Below are 21958 nucleotides of genomic sequence, written 5' to 3'. Positions count from 1 at the left end.
GTAAACACACCTAAATACATATTTGGCAACTTCTGCCGACTACGATACCAAATATGTGTGCATTTCTTACACTCTGGGCGCAAGGCGGAGCTTGCAAATGAATTGGGAGCAAACTGGCTTTTAGAGAGCAATTTTCCAAAGCTGGTTTGCTGACCCCATCTGACCATTACAGATGTTGTGACGTTTGCAGTCCACAAAAATTGATGGCCTAGCTTCAGGGTAGGCCATCAATATCTGGCCCCGCCAATCAGCAATTTTGAAGCAAGAGCGCTGCTTCCACTTCATTTCATTGGGGTATGTGCACACGCTTAAAGTCTGACAATACGGAGGTATTTTCAAGGGAAAACCGCTCCTGATCTTCAGAAGTTTTTTAAGCAAATCCGTTTTTGGAGCTGTTTTTCTATAGTCCATAAAAAACGGCTACAAAAAGTCTCAAGAAGTGAGTTTTTTTTTTTTTTAACAAGGCGTCTTTTTACGCGGCGGCTTTTCAAAACGGCCACGTGAAAAAACCGCCCCGTCGCAACATAATGCAGTTTTTCCCTTTGAAATCAATGGGCAGATGTTTGGAGCCTCTTACTTTTCTGCCGTTTACGGCCGAAAATAAGCAGTGTGAACATGCCCTTACTGCTCACACTGTGAATTGTGGACACGCTTGTAGTGGCGATTCACAGTACTACAGCTTTCTCCCCTAGTTCACAGTATACACTTGAATGGATGCCATAATACCAGAATTTGGACTTCGATACCGATACTTTGTGTAGTATTGCGATTTCGATACCAAAACGATACTTTGCAGTAATAAAAAAAAAAAAAGTTCTTCCATTTTCTGATGTGAGGCGTGCGGTGTGATGATGAATTTTGAATGTGCCTCACATGAATAGTAATTAACCCCATCATGTTTGTCATAATGGGTTAATGTGTACGGTACATGATGGGGTTAATTACTATTAATGTGAAGCACATGGAGGTTAAATAAGTGAAAGTAGTTATAATTTTTTTTTTTTTTTTTTTTTTTACAGCGTACACATCATAAATGACGCAAAAAAATTGTTGTGAAGGTTATTACGGCCGCGCCAATAACTAATATGTGTATGGTTTATGTATTGAGACTTTTGTATGTATTACTATACTTAGTTGTGCAGCCGCACAGCTTAGTATCGAAATACATGAAACAAAGGTATGGGGATGCACAGTATCGAAACCGTATCGAAGTTTCGATGCATCGTGCATCGCTACTGTGAACCGCCGCTGCAAGTGTGTCCGTGTGAGCAGTAAAGGAAATTAAGGGGAAGCAGCGCTCGTACAAGCGCCGCGGCCCATTCAAAACAGCTGATCAGCGGGACTTCCGGGAGACAGACCCCCACTGATTAGATATTGATAACTTATCCTGAGGATAGGCCATCAATTTTTGGGGACTGGAAAACCCCTTTGACTCCCCAAAATGACACTTCTGGAAATTAGACCCCCACCCCCCAAGTTATTCATTTAACGACCTATGAAAGATATTTGAAAATCTGCCGTGTAAAACGTCTGCAGCATGTGGATGAGACTTGTAAAATCTCATCTACTTGCTTTATACTGTAATCCACTGCAGACAAAGTGTTTTTCATGGCGAATAAGTTCAAGCAGGTCAAAATCTGCTGCAAAATTCCTGAAGGATAACGAAGACTTTTTTTTTCTGCCTGCAAAATACTCAGTGTGAACAGGGCCTAAGGTAACTTTGGGTACGACGCAGGTTTCCCGACCAAAGATCGCTTTGTCCCATAGCCTTCACAAGTAATGAAAGTCAATGTGGTCGCGTTGTGACCTGCAAGTAACTGCGACACTATAGTTTTGACTTCTTGCAACTGTCATGTCGCGGCAACTTGTGCATTGCGACACAACCTCATTGACTTTTATTACATGCAATGTAGGCTACGGGACAAAGCGATCTTTTGACCTGCATTGCGCGTGCCCAAAGTCGCTGTGTATTAGACAAATATATTTATTGAAAAAAAGCTTTTTTTTTTTCTTTCTTTTTACATTACATGGTTCTTTTTCCTCTCTGGCAGACTGCCAGGGAGAAGATGCAACTGGTGATAGCTGTGACTGGCTGTCAGAGCCATCACCTGACCAGAGACCACACTGAGTGGTCTCTAGATAGCTGATATCATGGAGCTTTCATCCAGACAGCTCTATCACAGAGCTCCTCACAGTCGGCGTGTAAGCGCTGCTGTAAGGACTAATGTGATTGTTTTGACAGGTTGTCACAACAATCACGTAACCGGAGACAACGCTGAGTGGTCTCCGGTTAAAGCTCTGTGATACAGCTGTCTAGAGACTGCTGTAACACAAAGCTAAATGTCGCCTGGGAGCAGCAAACCCGCTAACACTCTGCAGGACGTTCCGGAACGTCCGTGCAGAGTTATTTGCGGACCGCTCGGGCGTTTATAGTCTATGGGCGGTCCGCAAGTGGTTTAACCCCTTCCCGACGTTTGCCGTATGGATAAGTCATGGAAAGCTAGTGCTTCCCGCATTTTGCTGTATCCATACGCCAAATGCTTGGCACTGGCTCAGAAGTTAGCTTCGATCCCCGCCATTAACCCCTTAAATGCAGCGCTCAAACGCGATCACTGCATTTAAGGTGTTTGCAGCTCATCGGAACCCCAGCAATGAAATTGCCGGGGTTCTGGTGGCTGCAATGGCAACTGGAGGCCTAATACTGGCCTCCTGGTCTGCCTAGCACGGAAGCCGTTCAGGACACGCCGGGCGGCAGAGCCTGAACGGCCTCCGTAGCCGCCGGCAAGATGGCACTGGCTCAGGAGTTGAGCCGGCATCCTCAGTGGTGGATGTCCGCTGTATGTAACAGCTGACATCCACCTGTAACGGTAGGACCTGGAGCTAGCTCCGATCCCTGCCATTAACCCCTTCGGTGCAGCGATCGCTGCATCTTAACGGTTGCTAGCAGATAGTCAGCCCTGACATGCAATCAGAGCTGCCGACTGCTATGTCAACAGGAGACACAATGGCCTCCTGCTCTGCCGCTACGGAAGCCGATTAGACCCTGCCGGGAGGCGAAGCCTAATCTGCTTGCTGTCAGTGAATAACTGACAGATCTAATACATTGCACTACGTAGGTAGAGCAATGTATTAGAAAAAAAAAAGGGTTAAGAAATTTTCTAAATGCTGTTTTGAATACTTTGAGGGGTGAAGTTTTTAAAATTGGGTGACTTTTTGGAGGTTTCTAATATATAAGGCCCTCAAATCCACTTCACAACTGAACTGGCCCTGTAAAAATAGCCTTTTGAAATTTTCTTGAAAATGTGAGAAATTGCTGCTAAAGTTCAAAGCCTTGTAACGTCCTAGAAATATAAGAGGATGTTCAAAAAATGATGCCAATCTAAAGTAGACATTTGGGGATGTTAATTAGCAACAATTTTGTGTGGATACATTTAAATTTAGAAAAATGCTAATTTTTTCACTAAATTTTGGTGTTTTTCACAATTTAAATACTGAATGTATCGAGCAAATTTTGCCAGTAACATAAAGTCCAATGTGTCACGAGAAAACAATCTCCGAATCGCTTGGATAGGTAAAAGCATTCCAAAGTTATTACCACATATAGTGAAACATGTCAGATTCCAAAAACCGTGCCACACCTGTGCATAGGCTGTGTATTGTATTGCAGCTCAGACCAATTTTCTTCAGCACAACTGAATTGCAATAATTGACACAAGCCATTGATAGTGTGGCACTGTTTCTGTAAAACAGCAATGTTTTTCTAATGCTGGACAACCCTTAGGCTTTTTTGTAGATATTCAATAGTGGAGAAAGCATCCCTTACTCTCTTTGGGGCGGCTTACTGTCAGAAAGGCATCACCATAGTTGCAAGCTTGTGTCACTATGTGTTGTCGAAACAAGAAGCAAACAAATAAAATCCTGTAAAGTGTACCGGTCATTACAAAAAAAATCACTCTTGGTCCACTCTCCGCTGTGGATGTTGCTTTAGACTCAAATTTAGTTTGACGTCCATTCTTGTGAATGTAGCTTTTGTATGCAGAGCTTTTATGCATGTGAGTAATTGAGGTTTGTGCTCACTTGGTAGTATTTTCCAGCGCTCTATTATCCTGCAGTACCATGCATGGCACACACTTAATAGATTACAGCAGAATTTGCTGCTTGCTCCCCTCATACTGCCCTGCTGCTGAAATGAAGCCTTTACATACTCCGAGGTTACATTTACTCTACTCTTCAGGAGTGCTTCTGTCTTTTGATAGAAGTTCCTCCACTATTGTGGTCTGTTTTCCGGTTCCCCTGAATTTCAAACATCCACAAAAATCTTTGTACGACATTGTGTGCATGAACACAATTTCTACGTGGCCGTAGAGTATTGGTAACCCTCACTGAGGGCAGCACAATTTAGTGACAGACATGCTGATTTCAGCGGTACTAGTGTGAACCCTTTTCTGAGAACGCCCAGGCAGTGCCGCTGGGGAGGAGTTCCGGCGTGTTCATGAGCTGCTGCTAGCTTAGTCCACTCGCCGCTGATTGACCATGTCTCTGACAGATGTGTCCCTATTACTGTGCAATCTTCAGAAAGTAGTGGGCAGAGCTCGCAAATACAATGACTCCTCTCTGGCAACGCTACCTGTGCTTTGAAGGGAAGTTCGCATAAAAGTGATGACCGCGTGCGTGTCTCCCTCTAAGTACCAAGCCTATTTTCGTGTTCGTTTTTTCCTCCCCACCTTCCAAGAGCCATAACTGTATTTTATTTTTCCGTCTACATAGCTATATGAGGGCTTTTTTCTTTTTGCGGGACAAGATGTTTTTTTCTAATTAAATAATTTAATGTACTGGGAAACTCTTGATTATATTTAAAGAATTCTACGTTTTTGTTTTTACAGCGTTCATGTTAATTTTAATCTGTGGGTCAATGGGATTATTGCAATACCAAGTTTATATAGGCTTATTTTTTTTGCAGGGCCTGCTGCAGTTTTTACTGGTACTGCTTTGACTTTAATCCCCTTTTATTCCATTTTTTTTTTTTTTTTTTTGGGGTGAGGTGACCAAAAAACCAGCAATTCTGGTGGATTTTTATTTTTACAGCATTCACAGTGGGATAAATATTGTAATATTTTAATAGTTTGGACTTTTACGGATTCAGTGATGCCACTTATCAGCCTAAGGCAGGGTTCTCACGTAGCATAAATACTGCAGGTTTTCCGCAACGTATTTCATTGCGGAAAAGCCGCAGCATATTACAGTGGCAGAAGAGTGGATAAGATTTAAACAAATCTCATCCACACGCTGCATAAAAAATGCGCCGAAAAATAGTTCATAAATTGACCTGCGGTGCCTTTTCTTAATCCGTATTCTGTCCTTTTATGCTGTGGAATCGCTGCTTCTCTGTTGTGGGTTTTCCCCATTGAATTGGGAGGTAAAACCCACAACAAATAGCAGTTGTGATTTTTGCAGCAGAAAAGCTGTGATTCCGCCGCTAAAGTCGGAGAGAAAAATGTATACATACCCATAACTCTGCTTCTGTGCCCGGCCTCTAGGGATGACGTTTCATCCCATGTGACTGCTGCAGCGGTCACAAATGGTTTGAAACGTCAAGCCAGGATTCCGGGCTGCAGGATGTCAGAGGGACGCGTTGCCATGACTATGGGTAAGAGCAAGCTCTTCTTTTCTCTTTTTTTTTTTACCTGCTATTTCCCGCAGCGGATATTCCGGACGAAAAACTGCACCACAATTTTTAGTGCGGTTTTTTGGCCATAATAGCCTGCGGTGTCCAGGGCGAATACGCAGCGTATCAACCCTGTGTGAACATACCCTAATAGTCTTCTTTGTAGGGGGCTCGAAAAAGCGATCGTTAGATCTCTGGTACCATACACTGCAATACATATGTATTGCAGTGTATGGCCCTTTTAACGGTCTTTTAAGCCCTGCCTTTGCGGTCCTTCATTAGGCCCCCAGGCTGGTGTCACAACCATGGACACCCTGTTACCTACTGTTGTTTTTTTTTTTCTAATACTTTTTTTTTTTTTTTATAAAGTAATATTGAGCGAACCATAATAAATAGGTTTCATATTTATTTTTTCAGGTAATAACTTGAATTTTTCAGCAGTCGGAAGATATCGCTTCTTTTGTGCGAGTTATATAGTTGTTTTTGTCATTCTCTAAGAGAATCTGCCACAGATGTGATCATGAATATTGTCTCCAAACCTGGTGGTCTTGCTGTGCTTTGTAGTACTTTTCCACAGCATCGGCACCAGTAAAGTTCAGTCTCGCACTGTGTCTGCAAGAAGAGCTTTGTGGTTTTGCAGAATGCATGTTTTTTTTCCTTCGGCACTTGAGCATTGTCCAGAATCCTGGTGCTTTTGTGTACTTTTACTCTCTACTGCTAAAGGCAATACATCTGAGCTTGTGAGTTATGTAAATGTACAGGTAGACACAGCCTGCTGATTTAATTTTTTTGAAATGAAACTTCCTTAGGCTTATCTTGAGATGGTCGAGACTCTCCTTCCATTACAGAATAATAATTAGCAGATTTATTGAGGATAATATTATGACATGGAATTCTTTGCGCAATACTAATACAACGTTTAGCCTTGGAACTTGTCAGATTATGAAATATTCTGCATTAATGGATGGATTCAGTTCTAAAGGTGTTGTGTGCCTCAATAAAAACAGCCAACATGTATGTAGAATGCGTGTTTATTATGCCGTTCTGTGCTGGATTATGAGACTATATTCATAAAAACTTCATTGCAGGTATAACTATCTGATTTTAACCCCTTCCCTCTTCGGCCACTCTTGACCTTCCTGACGGAGCCTTAAATGGTACGGGGGGGTCGAGTGGGGGCTCATTTGAAAGCTCTTTTCAATACGAAAACTGTGCCGCAATCAATTTTGAGAGGATTTTTTTTTTCCGCTGAGATATTTAACGTTAAAGTTATCATCTTCATTATCGGCTACCTCCCGAGTTCGCATTACCCAAAATGTACCGCGCAGGTTCAAGTGTTTGTGCATGCGTGTGCGTGCCACATCAAGGTGACTTTAAATTAGGAATTATTACAATCGGCCTTGGCGATACAAAATAGACCTGGTCTACGATTGTAACATGATTTCATGTGTTCACATTTTTGTAGGCACTTTTGGTGGGCACTGTATATTTGAAACCCCCAATAAGTCACCCCATTTTAAAAATGTCACCCCTCAAAGTACTCAAAACTGTATTTAGAAAGTTGTTTTTTTTACCCTTTAGTCGTTTCACAGGAATTACAGCAAAGTAGAGGTGAAATTTACAAATGTCCTTGTTTGTTTTTTTTTATGTTTTTTTTTTCAGAAAATCCTATTTAATACATTTTTATTAGAATGTTTTGGGCACCATGTCAGGTTTGAAGGGATCTTGCGTTGCCAAAAAAGTGGAAATCCCCCAAAAGTGACCCCATTTGGGAAACTACACCCCTCAAGGAAATTTTCTAGGGGTATAGTGAGCATTTTGACCACACAGGTTTATTGCAGAAATTATTGGAAGTAGGCCGTGAAAGTTCATGTCTATATTTTTACAAACAAAATGTAGGTTTAGCCTATTTTTTTTCATTGCCACAAGGACTAAAGAAAAAAAAGCTCTGCCACATTTGTAAAGCAATTTCTCCTGAGTAAATCATTACCGCACATGTGGTCATGAATGGCTGTTTGGACACACAGCAGGGCTTGGAAGGGAAAGAGCGCCATTTGGCTTTTGGAGCTCAAATTTAGCAGGAATGGTTTGCGGAGGCCATGTCAAATTTGCAGAGCCCTTGAGGGACCAAAACAGTGAAAACGCCCAAAAAGTGATGCCATTTGGGATACTACACACCTGGAGGGATTCATCTAGTGGTGTAGTGAGCATTTTGACCCAACGGGTGTTTCTTAGAATTGGCCAGTGAAAATAAAAACAATCCCTTTTCTTTAAATAAGATGTAGCTTTAGTTTAAAAATTTTCATTTTCTCAACAAATAAAGGGGAAAAAAAACATTTGTAAAGAAATTTCTCCAGAGTATGGAAATACCCCATATGTGGTCATAAACTACTGTTTGGGCACACGGTAGGGCTCAGAAGGGAAGGTGCGGCCTTTGGCTTTTGGAGTGTAGATTTTGCTGGATTGGTCTCTGGGCGCTATGTCGCATTTGCAAAGCCCCTGTGGGAACAAAACCGTGGAAACCCCCCAGAAGTGACCTTATTTTGGAAGCTATACCGCTCAAGGTATTCACCTAGGGGTGTAGTGAGCATGCGAACTCCGCAGGCGTTTTGTAGACCTTAGAGTGCACTCTATGTTGCAGGGTGAAAAAGGATTTTTCTCAATAGATATTGCAATATATGGTGCCCAGCTTGTGCCACCATAACAAGACAGCTCTCTAATTATTATGCTGTTTCCCGGTTTTAGAATCACCCTACATGGGGCACTAATCTTTTGCCTGAACATTCGACCAGGCTCAGGAGTGAGTACTAGGCAAAATTGGGGCCTAATTTTGTGATTTACAAAGTATTGGTTCACAATTGCAGAGCTCTGATGTGAAATAATAAAAGAAACCCCCTGACAAGTGACTCCATTTTGGAAACTACACCCCTCAAGGCATTTATTAAGGGGTGTAGTGAGCATTTTCACCCCACAGGTCTTTTCCATAAAGAATTGCTCTGCGGATGGTACAAAGTAAAACATTTCAGTTTTCCGTGGATATGCCATTTCTGTGGCAAATATGTTGTGCCACTGGGGAGACACCCCAAAAATTGTTAAAACGGTTCTCCCGGGGATGGCGATGCCATATATGTGGAAGTAAACTGCTGGTTGGGCACGCTGTAGGGTTCAGAGGGGAGGGATCGCCATTTGGCTTTTGGAGCGTGGATTTTGCTTGGTAGTAGTTTTGTTAAGAGTTTTACTGGTATTTTAGTTTATAATGAGGGGGTAAATGTAAGCTGGGCAAAGTACATCAGGGGCATAGTCAGGTGGTATAATAATGGGGTAAAAAAAAACAATAAAATAATCCAGATATTTTGCTGTGAAGCAATCCTTTCTGCACATGCCGGTGTCGCACTGATAAATGGTGTTTCTTATCTCCCTTTTGCTCCACACTCCGCACCTTTGCACTACACTCCGCACCTTTGCACTATGGGGAATTTTGCTGGGAAAGTGTTGTCCTGGTATAATACGGGCACCCTCGCTTCCAGAAGATAAGTTTTGGCCCTACCCTTCCTGGTTCCCTAATTTTAGTGCCTTGACAATTGGCCTCTTGAAACAGAAGATATGTTCCCCTTGGGCCTGCACAGTTGCATATTTTTTCTTTCATTTATAGTTTATTGGAGCCTTAACTAATTTTATGCAGCATGTAGAAATGAAAAATGGTTGGCACTGCCTTAGCTTGCAATGTCACAGACTCTGTGCTTCAGCTCGCTGGGACCTGTGGTTCCACAGCCTTCGGCGGTGCTCAGTGCATGTTGAAGTTAGTTTCAGCCAATGACGACATGTAGAAAAGTAGACTGCACGGCACTCACCATTTGCAAAAAGTTTCTCTTTATTCCAAGATTGAGGCAGGCAACACGGGATTCAAAAGACAACAGAGCCGACTGTTTCACGTCCTTCAGATGCTTGGCGTCTGAAGGACGTGAAACAGTCGACTCTGTTGTCTTTTGAATTCCGTGTTGCCTGCCTCAATCTTGGAATAAAGAGAAACATTCTGCAAATGGTGAGTGCCGTGCGGTCTTCTTTTCTACATGTTGTCATTAAATTTATGCTTTCATAAACGTAGTGGTATGAGGGCTGTTTTTGTGCGGGACGAGCTGTAGTTATTATTCGTACCATTTTGGGGTACATGCGACTTTTTGATCACTTCTTATTCTATTTTTTGGGAGGCCAGGTGATTAAAAAAACTGCAATTCTGGCATAGCTTTCTATTTATTTATTTTTTTTGTATAGCGCTCACCATGCGTTATAAATTACATGTTAACTTTATTCTGCGGGTCAGTCCGATTCCGGCTATATCAAATTTATAGAACTTTTTTATGTTTTACAACTTTCTGCACAATAAAATTTTCTTTTGTCAAAAATTAATTTTTTCTGTCTCCAACTTGTGAGACCCATAAAGTTTTAATTTTTTCGTTGACTGAGCTGTATGAGGGCTTGTTTTTTGCTAAACGATCTATAGTTTTTATAGGTACCATTTTTGGATACATGCGACTTTTTGATCACTTTTTATTCCAATATTTGTAGGGCAAAGTGACCAACAGACAGAAATCTTGGTATCGTTTTTTCCGTTGTTTTTTTTTTTGTTTTTGTTTTTTACGCCGTTCACCACGTGGAATAAATAGCATAATATTTTTATAGTTCAGACCGTTACTGTCACGGCCATACCAAATATATATGGTTTCTTTTTTTCAATGATAAAGCACTTGATAAGGGAAAAAGTGCGATTTTGTATTTTATTACTTGAAGCTTTTATTATGGTTTTTTTTCACCATTATTTAACTTTTTTTTTTTTAAGTGCCACTAGGGGACTTGAAGGTCCAACTGTCTTGTTTTGTGTTCTAATACATTGCACTACTTGTGTAGTGCAATGTATTAGATCTGTCAGTCATTGACTGACCGCAAGCCGATTAGGCTTCGCCTCCCGGCAGGGCCTGACCGGCTTCTGTAATGGCAGAACAGGAGGCCATTGTTAGGCCTCCTGTTGCCATAGCAGCAGTTGGCAGCGCTGATGGCAGGGCTGCCGATCTGCTAGCAACCTCGAAGATGAAGTGATCGCTTGCGATCGCTGCATCTGAGGGGTTAATGGCAGGGATCGGAGCTAGCTCCGGTTCCTGCCGTTACAGGTGGATGCCAGCTGTAACATACAGCTGACATCCACTGCTGATGACGCCAGCTCAGCACCTGACCCGGAGCCATCTTGCCGTCTGCTACGGAAGCCTTTCAGGCCTGAACGACTTCCATGCTAGGCAGACCGGGAGGCCAGTATTAGGCCTCCGGGTGCCATTGCAGCCACCGGAACCCCGGCGATTTAATTGCTGGGGTGCCGATGAGCTGCAAACTCCTTAAATGCAGCGATCGCTTTTGACCGCTGCATTTAAGGGGTTAATGGCGGGGATTGAGGCTAATTTCGGTCCCCGCCATTAGTCGGATGTCAGCTGTAATACACCGCTGACATCCGGCGTTGATGGCACCGACTCAGCTTCTGAGCTGATGTCCACCATTTGTCGCATGGATACGGCAAAATGCGGGAAATACTAGCTTTCCATGACGTATCAATACGACAAATGTCGGGAAGGGGTTAAATATGAATGAGTGAAAATAAAAAGTGTAGATGGGGGTGTAGATCTTGAATGTCATGCTCGTGTCACGTCTCCTTTATAGCTTGACACCCGTGGCTTCTGGTTAGTCAGGACACTTGACGTGTTATGTATTAGATCTCTAGGAGGGATCTTCATTCACCAGTATGCACAGTATAAAATTATGGTTAATGAATACAATCGTTGACCATATAAATTCCGTTTTGGGCAATTCAAAACCGTATTACAGTAAAATCCTACTAATTTGTACCCGATGGGCTGGAAATCCTGATAATCTTTTGCATCCTCTCATTGGAATCCTTGTAACAATGTGCACCACAAATAAACCACTGGCACTGTCAGTTTGTCTTTGTGCCTAAAGTGTAGATGTAAGGAGTGTCTACTAATTCCTCTGCGCCAACCTCTACACATCCGGTTTTCTCTGCAATAGCTTCTGTTTCTTGTGAGCACCACTTGTTCGAAACTGGTTGAGTAGAAAACGTTACTTTTCTTCATCCAACGAAGGTATAAAGAGCCTTGAGGCACCGAGAATAATGTCTATAGTTTCAACAATCATTTCCCCTTCCACTTGAATCGCCTGTAAAACTCGTTTCTGCCCTTACTTGGTTCCTCGCTGCCATATGGCTTCATTGCTGAGTAGATTCTCTGAACAGGAGTCCTGGATAATCTGTTAAATACTGTGGCGGAGACTTAAGAGCAGAGTCACATGGGTAGAGCAGGATCAATGTCCTTTATTTGACAAGATATTTGATTATAATAAAACCTGTAGTGGTAGCCGGTAGCTCAGTCTACAAGGTTTTCGAGCATCTGCTGTTACCGGTCATGATAAAATCCAGAGATAAAGTTTTTCAGATAACAATTTAAACTAGTGGCAGGGGCTGTGTTTATGCCCTCCAAACCAGAGTTTTTGAGGTCCGACACCGCTTCTGTGTTCAGCCTAAATTATCCAAGTTGGCATCCTATTGAGGGAATTCCTCCCTTTCCATAGACTCGCAACATACCAGTATTGGTGATGCTGGTTCTCCAGGATCTGATCCTAACGGACTGACTTTTAGTACACAGAAGCAGCATGCAGAACCCCATCACCCCCATGTTCTCTGTGCGACCTTTTTAAAACGTCCTATAAATTTCATGTGTTTGCAGTATCCTCTCGGTTTAATGCATATGAGATCATAAGAAAGATGACATTTATGCTGGAGCTCACTTGAGTTTGGTTAACAGTTCAGATACATTTGTGAGAAGCTTTATGTGCGCGCTCCTTGCTCCTGCAATGATTCACTATCCCACTGTGTAATAAGGGAGACAAATTAGAGCAATTTAGCTCCTAGATATTCTCATATTCTCAAAGGGTCATTTCTGAAGTCGACTCTTAACATTTGTCCTGTTGAATGATGATGCTGTTCCCGTTTTTAGAACATGGGGCTTCTTTAGATTTAGATGTTAATACCCAAATTTTAATTTGTAGCTTTTCCCATTTCAGACTGTACACAGATTTTTGCCATGATTTATCTGTTGTATTTGTTTGGTTTTAGTAGGATTTAGTATTGCAAAACTTGTCTCATGTAGTTGAACTTTTACACAGAAAGGCTTCTATTTATTTTAATGAGAATTTGGCATTTGTTGTTTAGCAGGAACAACTGCTCAGACAGATAAAGATGAATATATCCCTCATACAATATGTATTTTTGCTGCAAATTATAAAATCTGTTCATTTATTTTCACTGGCTGTGCAGGAACTTGGCATCGGCTCCTGCCATAATTATCTGTAGAATTCAACAGGCCAGGTTAGAAGAATGAAGAAGGTAACCATTTATCTCTGCTCACCCATATCAATTGTAGAATGGAGAAGTCCCGTTGTGAAATGCAATACAGAGCCTCCAGTGGGTAATCCTATTTCCCTGGGTGCTACCCTGGCATAAGTAGTGGCAGCACACACACAGTTGGCATACGTGCAGAGTATTTATTTGCTGTTGGCATATCAGCTCATGGAGTCTTGATCAAGCATGAAGGTAATTTTGTGCTCTGCCTCTGCTTTTCTCGATACTTTACACCCATATGTGATATCCTTTTACTACCAACGTGTTAGTGGCAATTCTGGAAGACTATATAAAGTGGTGTTTTGTAGCATACTGAGACCTACAAGGGGTTTTGTTTTTTATAAAAAATTTTAATTGTTAAAACATAGGCAGTGGCCAGCGCTAATCTCTGGAAAAAATGAGAATTTGTATTTATATTCACTTCATTTTTGGTGAAATTGTTTACTTTATGATCTTTCGAAATGGTTGCATGAGATCAGAGAAACATGCCTGTTTGTTTGTTTTTGTTTTTTGTTTTTTAACCCATTAATGACCAGCCTATTTTGGACCTTAATGACCAAGCTATTTTTTACGTTTTTCAATCGTCTCATTCCAAGAGCTATAACGTTTTTATTTTTGCGTCGACATAGCTGTATAAGGTCTTGTTTTTTGCGGGACAAGTTGTATTTTTTAATAGCACCATTTTTAGGTACATATTATTTATTGATTAACTTTTATTAACTTTTTTTGGGGGGGTAATAGAAAAAAATCCGAAATTTCGCCCCTCTTTTTTGCGTCCTAAATCTAAGCCGTTTACCGTGTGATATAAATAACACAATAACTTTATTCAGTGGGTTGTTACGATTGCAACGATACCAAATTTGTATAGTTTTTGTATGTTTTACTTTTACACAGTAAAAACGCTTTTTTTTTCAAAATTATTTGTTTTTGTGTCTCCATATTTGAAGAGCCGTAACGTTTTTATTTTTTCGCCGATGCGGTTGTATGAGGGCTTTTTTTTTGCGGGAAGACTTGCAGTTTTTATTGGTACCATTATGGAGTAGATGCGACTTTTTGATCACTTTTTATCACATTTTTTTTAAAGTCAGTCGTTTTTTATTAAATTTTTTACGCCGTTCACCGTGCGGGTTAAATAATGTAATAGATTTATAGTCGGGGTTGTTACGGACGCGGCGATACCAAATATGTGTAACTTTTTAACTTTATTTTGTTTTTTTAATAGTAAAGCATTTTGTAAGGGGAAAAGCTGGGTTTTTCATTTTTTTTCACATTTTTTTTTTTAATGAACTTTATTAAACTTTTTTTTCACTTTTTTACTAGTCCCACTAGGGGACTATAATATGCGATTCTGCGATCGCATTTATAATACACTGCAATACTTTTGTATTGCAGTGTATTACTGCCTGGCCGTTTAACACGGACATGCATCTGCTAGGTCATGCCTCAGGCATGATCTAGCAGGCATTCACTCCAGGCAGACCTGGGGGCCTTTATTAGACCCCCGGCTGCCATTAGAGACACAGACACTCGGCGATCGTATCGCCGGGTGTCGGTGGAGGAGAGAGGGAGCTCCCTCCCTCTCTCCAAAACCACTCAGATGCGGTGCTCGCTATTGAGCACCGCATCTGAGGGGTTAAACGTGTGAGATCGATAATTATATCGATCTCACACGGCAGAGCAGGGACGCTCCCAGCCCTCAGCTGCCTCTAGCAGCTGAGAGCAGGGAGATTTGACATCTCCCTGCTCTGTAAACTTATTCCGATGCCGCAACGTAAAAAGTCTATGGCATCGGAATAAGGCCCGTTAGTGACCGACGTAGAAACACGATGGGCCGGTCACTAACGGGTTAAGAAACTGCACCATTCTGGTCAATAGGCTTTGTGTGGTATTTCAGCTCAACCCTATTCACATCATTAGGACACTGATGCAATACCAGACTAATCTTATTGACAAGGAATAGAATACCTATCAAGACAGACTGACGCTGAAACGTGCGTCGGGGTGTTTGGTCGTGGTCTGTGGTTTTGTCTTATGTCGGGGAAACATGCAAAGTATGGGTTGGTATTTGACATGATTTTGGATCTGGATCGTGGTATCACCTCTACCTATACTCCTTATTCAGTGATTATATATCTATATAATGGTCATTTAAGAGGTGTTTTTTGTACAGTGTCTGTCTATATATTATACCGCCCTATCACATGTATATGTAATGTGATGCATTGTGACCCCCTCATACCACTACCACATTTTTATTATGTGTTGTTTTTTATATTTTGTGTGGTCTATATATGTTATTATTTATATATTCTAATAAAGGTGTTTTTTGATATATTGGCTAGTGCTATATTTGTACTACTGGTGATTCACATTCTAGATTTCTTGTGTATATATGTCTTGATAGGTATTCTATTTCCAGTGTTGATCTGTATAGACGTTATTGCTGAAACAGGTTTTCTGTCTGGCTTGGAGTTTATAGGTATTGATAATCCTATTGACAAGTGTGACGCTGTAATGCTCTTTCTGGAATAAAGCAGCCATGTTTTTCTATTTTCACGCTACCCCTTTAAGGGAAAATATGCAGTAGGAAACCATCTCTTTACCCCTATGCACACACTGTAAAATCGCTCGTAATTACGGTTTGAAACTTGCCGGAAAAAATAGGACGTCCTATACTTTTATAATGGGAGCAGGGCCCATAAATACGTCTGGCTGTCCGCGGCCATCTGTGCCCGTGATTACGAATTTGAGTTGGATTTTGCAGGAGACCATCGGTCTACAGGCGTTACACAGAGACTACAGCAGCAAAATGGTAGTCTTCGTTAAAAAATATATTTAGAAAGCTGCCTCATTTTTGTATTAAAGAAGCAAATGAAAAAAAAATAATCCGTTCAAAGCCTTTAACCCCTTAATGACCGGGCCAATTTTTTTGATTCTTCAATATTTCCATCAACGAGCCGTATGAGGGCTTGTTTTTTGCGGGACAAGTTGTAGTTTTTCATGCCACCATTTAATGTACCATATAATGTACTGGGAAACCTGAAAAAAAAAATCTTTGCATGAATTGGCCAAAAAAAATCAATTCCGACGTTGGTTTTTGGGTTTTATTTTTATGGTGTTCTTGTGGTAAAAACGATATGACCACTTCTACGTGTTAAGATTATGATGATACCAAAATTATATATTTTTTTGATTTACCACTTTTACAAAGAAAAAAACAATTTGTTAAACGAAATTTGTTTTGTGTCGCCACATTCTGAGAGGCCTAACTTTTTTTTTTCCCATCTATTTGAGCGATGTAAAGGTTTATTTGCGGGGTGAGCTGTAGCTTTTTATTGGTACCATTTTTGGCTACATGTGGCTTTTTGATAAATTTTTATTCCATTTTTGTGGGGCGCTAAGATGACCAAAAAACTGTAATTCTAGTGTTAACTGCGTGGGTTAAAAAAATGTTAGTGTAATAGTTCTGACTCTTACGGATGCGGCAATACCAGTTAAGTTTTTAATTAAAAAAAAATTATTAAAACAAACTTTTTTTAAAAAATGTACTAGTTCCCCAAGGGGACATGAACCAGCGACCATTGGATCGCTTAAATGATGTACACGTTATACTGATATTAGGGACCCAGGCTGCCATGACAACAATAGGCACCCCGCGATACGATCGCAGGGGGCCAATGGGTTGTCAGAGCAGTGCGCCCCCCTCTCTCACACCTTGGATGCTGTGGTCGGATTGACCGCGGCATTTAAGGGTTTAAATGGGGGGAATGAAAGTGATCTTAGATTCTGCCCATTGCGGTGAGGGCTCTGCTGTTGGCTGACACCCGCTGAGTATGGAGCGAGCTCAGCCCATGAGTGCGCCTCCTAATTCTCTTAAACGCTTATCACGTACATGTACGTAGTAATGCCTAAAGGGGTTAAGTACAAGGCTGCTTTGTGGTGCAGTATCAAATGCTTTTGCAAAATCTAGATATATCACAACAGTCGCATGACCAACATTCAGGTTTGCACTTACCACCTCATAGATATACAGAGCATGGTGGTTCAGGATAGGGCTGGGCGATTATAACCGAAGTCAAAATTAATTGAACATGTAACCTAGATTACGATTAACCCCTTGACGCAAAATGACATGCCGGTACGTCATGATGCAGGGGGAGAAGTATTGAGCGGGGTCACGTGCTGAGCCCACTCCATACGCTGCAGGAGTCCACTGTGTATTATACGATCGCGCTGTTCCTGGCCGTTTAAGCTGTTCGAGGCGATCGTGGGGTGCCGATGGTTGTCATGGCAGCCCGGCGGCCTAATGAAGTCCCCCAGGTCTGCTTGTTCTCTGCTAAACCCTTCCTCTGCCAGGGCTTAACAGAACCCTGTAAAAATGACTATACACTGCAATACATCATTATTGCAGTGTATTGAACTGGCGATCTAACGAACACTGGTTCAATTCCCCTAGAGGGATTAATGAAAAGTTAAAAGAAAAAACAGAAACCTTTTTCCCATTTTTTATTTTTTTTTCTCTGAACTAATGTAAGAAATAAACAAAATTTGGTATCGCTGTGTCTGCTAAAGTCTGAACTATTACAATATAGCATTATTTAACTCGCACAGTGAACGCACTAACAAAAAAACCAGAATCGCTGTATTTTGGCTAACTTAGCTCTAAATTTTTTTTACGTGATTTAAAAAAGTTGTATGTACCAAAAAATGTTACCGAGAAAAACCACAGCTCGTGCCGCAATAAATAAGCCATCATACCGCTCAATTTGACGCAAAAATAAGTTATGGCTTTCAGAATTTGGCAACACCATTTTTTTTTAACAAATTGTTTTTCCTTTATGAAAAAAGCAAAACATTTAAAAAAAAAAACTCTCTAGAAATGTAGTATTGCCATAATCCTGTTGACCAGCAGAATAACGTAAATTTGTTGTTTTTACCGCATGGTGAAAGACGTAAAAACGAAACCCAAAAGAAAATGGAGGAATTGCAATTTTTTACAATTCCACTCCACATACATTATATGGTACTTTAACCCCTTTAGGACCCTGCCTGTTTTGGCCTTGTGGACACAGATGATTTTTTCAAATCTGACGTGTCACTTTATGTGGTAATAACTCGAACGCTTTTACCTATCCAAGTGATTCTGAGATTGTTTTCTCGTGACATATTGTACTTTATGTTAGTGAAAAAATTTGGTCGATAAATTAAATATTTATTTGTGAAAAACGTCAAATTTTAGCAAAAATTTGCAAAACTTAGCATTTTTCTAAATTTCAATGTATTTGCTTGTAAAACAGATAGTAATACCACACAAAATAGTTACTAGTTAACATCCCCCATATGTCTACTTTATGTTTGCATCATTTTTTTTTTCACATACTTTTATTTTTCTAGGACGTTACAAGGCTTAGAACTTTAGCAGCAATTTCTCATATTTTCAATAAAATTTCAAAAGGCTATTTTTTCAGGGACCAGTTCAGTTCTGAAGTGGCTTTGAGGGCCTTCTATATTAGAAAGTCCCCATAAATCACCCCATTTTGAAAACTTCACCCCTCAAAGTATTCAAAACCACATTCAGAAAGTATTTTAACCCTTTAGGCGTTTCACAGGAATTAAGGCAAAGTAGAGGTGAAATTTACAAATTTCATTTTTTTTTGCCGAAATTCATTTGTAATAAAAAAAAATCTGTAACACAGAAGGTTTTACCAGGGAAACACAACTCAATATTTATTGCCCAGATTCTGCAGATTTTAGAAATATCCTACATGTGGCCCTAGTGTCCTAATGGACTGAAACACAGGCCGCAGAAGCAAAGGAGCACCTAGAGGATTTTGGGGCCTCCTTTTTTTAGGAATATATTTTAGGCACCATGTCAGGTTTGAAGAGGTCCTGTGGTACCTAAACAGTCGAAACCCCCCAAAAGTGACCCCATTTTGGAAACTACACCCCTCAAGGCATTTTTCTAGGTGTATAGTTAGCATTTTGACCCCACAGTTTTTTTGCAGAATTTAGTGGAATTAGTCTGTAGAAAATCACCTATTTTTCTGTGGAAACATAGAATTTTTTTAATTTTTACAATTAATAAAGGAGAAAAACCCGCCCAACATTTGTAAAGCAATTTATCCCGATTACGGCAATACCCCATATGTGGTCTTAAACTGATGTTTGGACACACAGCAAGGATCAGGAGTGAAGGAGCGCCTTTTGGATTTTGGAGCGCAGATTTTGCTGGATTGGTTTTCAGTGCCATGTCGGGTTTGCAACGCCCCGGAGGGACCAAAACAGTGGAAACCCCCCAAAAGTCACCCTATTTTGGAATCTACACCCCTCAAGGAATTTTTCTAGGGGTATAGTGAGCATTTTGGCCCCTCAGGATCTTTTTTAGAGCGAAGGTGACCAAAAAACAGCAATTTTTGCTTTTTAAATTCTTTATTTATTACAGCGTTCACCGTGCGCAATAAATTATGTTTTCATTTATTCTGCGGGTCAGTACGATTACGCCGATACCATATGTGTATAGTTTTTTTTACGTTTTGCAGCGTTTGCACAATAAAATTAAGTTTCTATAAAATAATTTATTTTCTGGGACACGCTATTCTGAGCCGTAACTTTTTTATATTTTCGTCAAAAAAGCTGTGGGAGGTCTTGTTTTTTGCGACACGGGTTGTAGTTTTTATTGTAACCATTTTGGGGTAAATGCGACTTTTTGATCACTTTTTATTCTATATCTTGGGAGGAGTGGTGACCAAAAAATAGCGATGCTGACAGTTTTCCGTTTATTTTGTTTGCTGCGTTCACCGTGCGGAAAAATTAACATTATAGTTTCATAGTTTGGGCCGTTACGAACGCGGCGATACCAAATATGTGTACTTTTTTTTTAACGTTTTCATTTTTTCCCTATAATAAATGACTTATAGGAAAACAAAACCTTTTATTTTTACACTTTTATAAAACATTTTTATTAACTTTTTTTTACTTTTTACACTTTATATTTTTGACCTGCAGCTTTGATCGCTGCTAGAATACATTACACTGCCTAGGTAGTGTAATGTATTCCAACTGTCAGTGTGACGTCACAGTCACTCTGACAGTTGGTCTATGAGGATCAGCAGAGGCCGTTGTCTGGCCCCCGGGTGCCATCACAAGCATCAGAAGCCCCCACGATTGCATGGGGGCTGCTGATGCGCTACAAACCCGCTACATGTGGAGATCGCAGTCGAGCCCCGCATGTAACGGGTTCATTGCCGAAATCAGCGGCGATGAGCCGCTGATCGGCAACACTGGAGAGTGTCAGCTGTCGGGGACAGCTGATCTCCAAGTTCCCGATGCACACTGTCGCCGACAGTGTGCATCGGGAACGGCACAGTGACTTTCTGTCACTCTGACAGGAAGCCTATCAGGACCAGCCGAAGGTTGGTCCTGATGGGCTTCCGTCCATGGCAGACCCATAAGCCATTGTTTGGCTTCCGTTTGCCATACTAACTATCGGCAGACCCCGCGATTTCGGACGGGGGTCTGCCGATATGCTAGAAACCCCTAAAATTCGACGATTGCACTCGATCGCCGAATTTAAGGGGTTAATTCGCCGAAATCAGCGGCAAAGGACTGCTGGCCGGCAAGAGGGGAGTGTCAGCTGTCGGCGACAGTGTGCACTGGGAAAAACTCAGTAACTATACGTCCTCGTGCGGGAGGTAACCACCCGCAACGACGGACAGTTACGTCCTGGTGTGGGTAGTGGTTAAATGGTGTCAATAGAAATTACAACTCTTACCGCAAAAAAAAACAAGCCTTCACTCCACTCTATTGATGGAAAAATAAAGTTATGGCTCATGGAAGGCGGGAAGTGAAAAACTAAAATGAAAAAAACTAAAATGGCTTGGACTTCAAGGGGTTAATGTACAATTTTGGCCACAACCCTTTTTGCATGCTGTGCCATTTAATTAATATCCCCTGAGCCTGCTGTATACTGTTGTATATACACAGTATAATGCCACATAGTATTATGCCCCGCAGCTCCCCCACGCAATATAATGCCCACCAGTTGCCCCATGCAGTTGAATGCCCCCATAGCTGTCCGCATACAGTATAATGCCCCCACACAGCCCCAATAGTGCCTAATTAAAATAATAATGCATACCTAACCCCGTTCTAATGCATTGCTCCTTGTGAAAGGTGCAAACTAGCTCCGATCAATGAGCTCTCTCGTTAATTAATTTTCATTTTTATGGCCTAATGGTCTAAGAAGATGAGATCGGATGGTCTCCATTTCATTAACGGTTGATCTATGCCCTCTGGGCCAGGGGCTTTATCAATATTTAATTTGCGAATTTCTGTACTTCCTCCTCTGTTTCGTAGGTACCTTTTTATTACTGTCCCCCTGAATATCTGCCGCTAGCAGCGCCTCAGTAAATGTGTTTAATATCTCAGCCTTCTTTGTCCTTTCCAATTATATTTCCATGCTCATCTTTAAGAGGGCCAATAGTATCCGATTTTTTTATTTATGGCATTTATGCAATTTTTGGTGTTTCATATTCAATTTCTAATGATATGTTTTTCTGTGACTAACCTGATTTCATTTTTTTACATTTCCTATTGAGATCTTTGGTTCAGAAAGAGCATTCCAGGCTAAGTCTTCCATGTTTTACATTTTATTTTTTGTCTTGCTATATTCAGTAATTCCCTATTCATCCATATTGGTCTCTGTTTATTCCTAGACGTTTTGTTACCACTGGGTATAAACTTACTACACGATTCATGTAATATATTTTTTAGGAATATCCCCATTTAGCTTCAGTAACTCTATTAACCATTACATGGTCCCAGTCAACAAGACTAAG

At 40.9% G+C, this 21958-nt stretch overlaps 1 protein-coding gene across 3 annotated transcripts in view; it reads left to right on the top strand.

The window, feature by feature from the left end:
• The window catches only part of SFSWAP (splicing factor SWAP), a 140207-nt gene that overhangs the window by 103237 nt on the left and 15012 nt on the right, over positions 1 to 21958 (top strand). The window lies entirely within an intron of this gene.

This window comes from Rhinoderma darwinii, chromosome 1 (assembly GCF_050947455.1).
Source record: "Rhinoderma darwinii isolate aRhiDar2 chromosome 1, aRhiDar2.hap1, whole genome shotgun sequence".
Taxonomy (NCBI): domain Eukaryota; kingdom Metazoa; phylum Chordata; class Amphibia; order Anura; family Rhinodermatidae; genus Rhinoderma; species Rhinoderma darwinii.
This window is presented reverse-complemented; position numbering and strand designations above follow the sequence as displayed.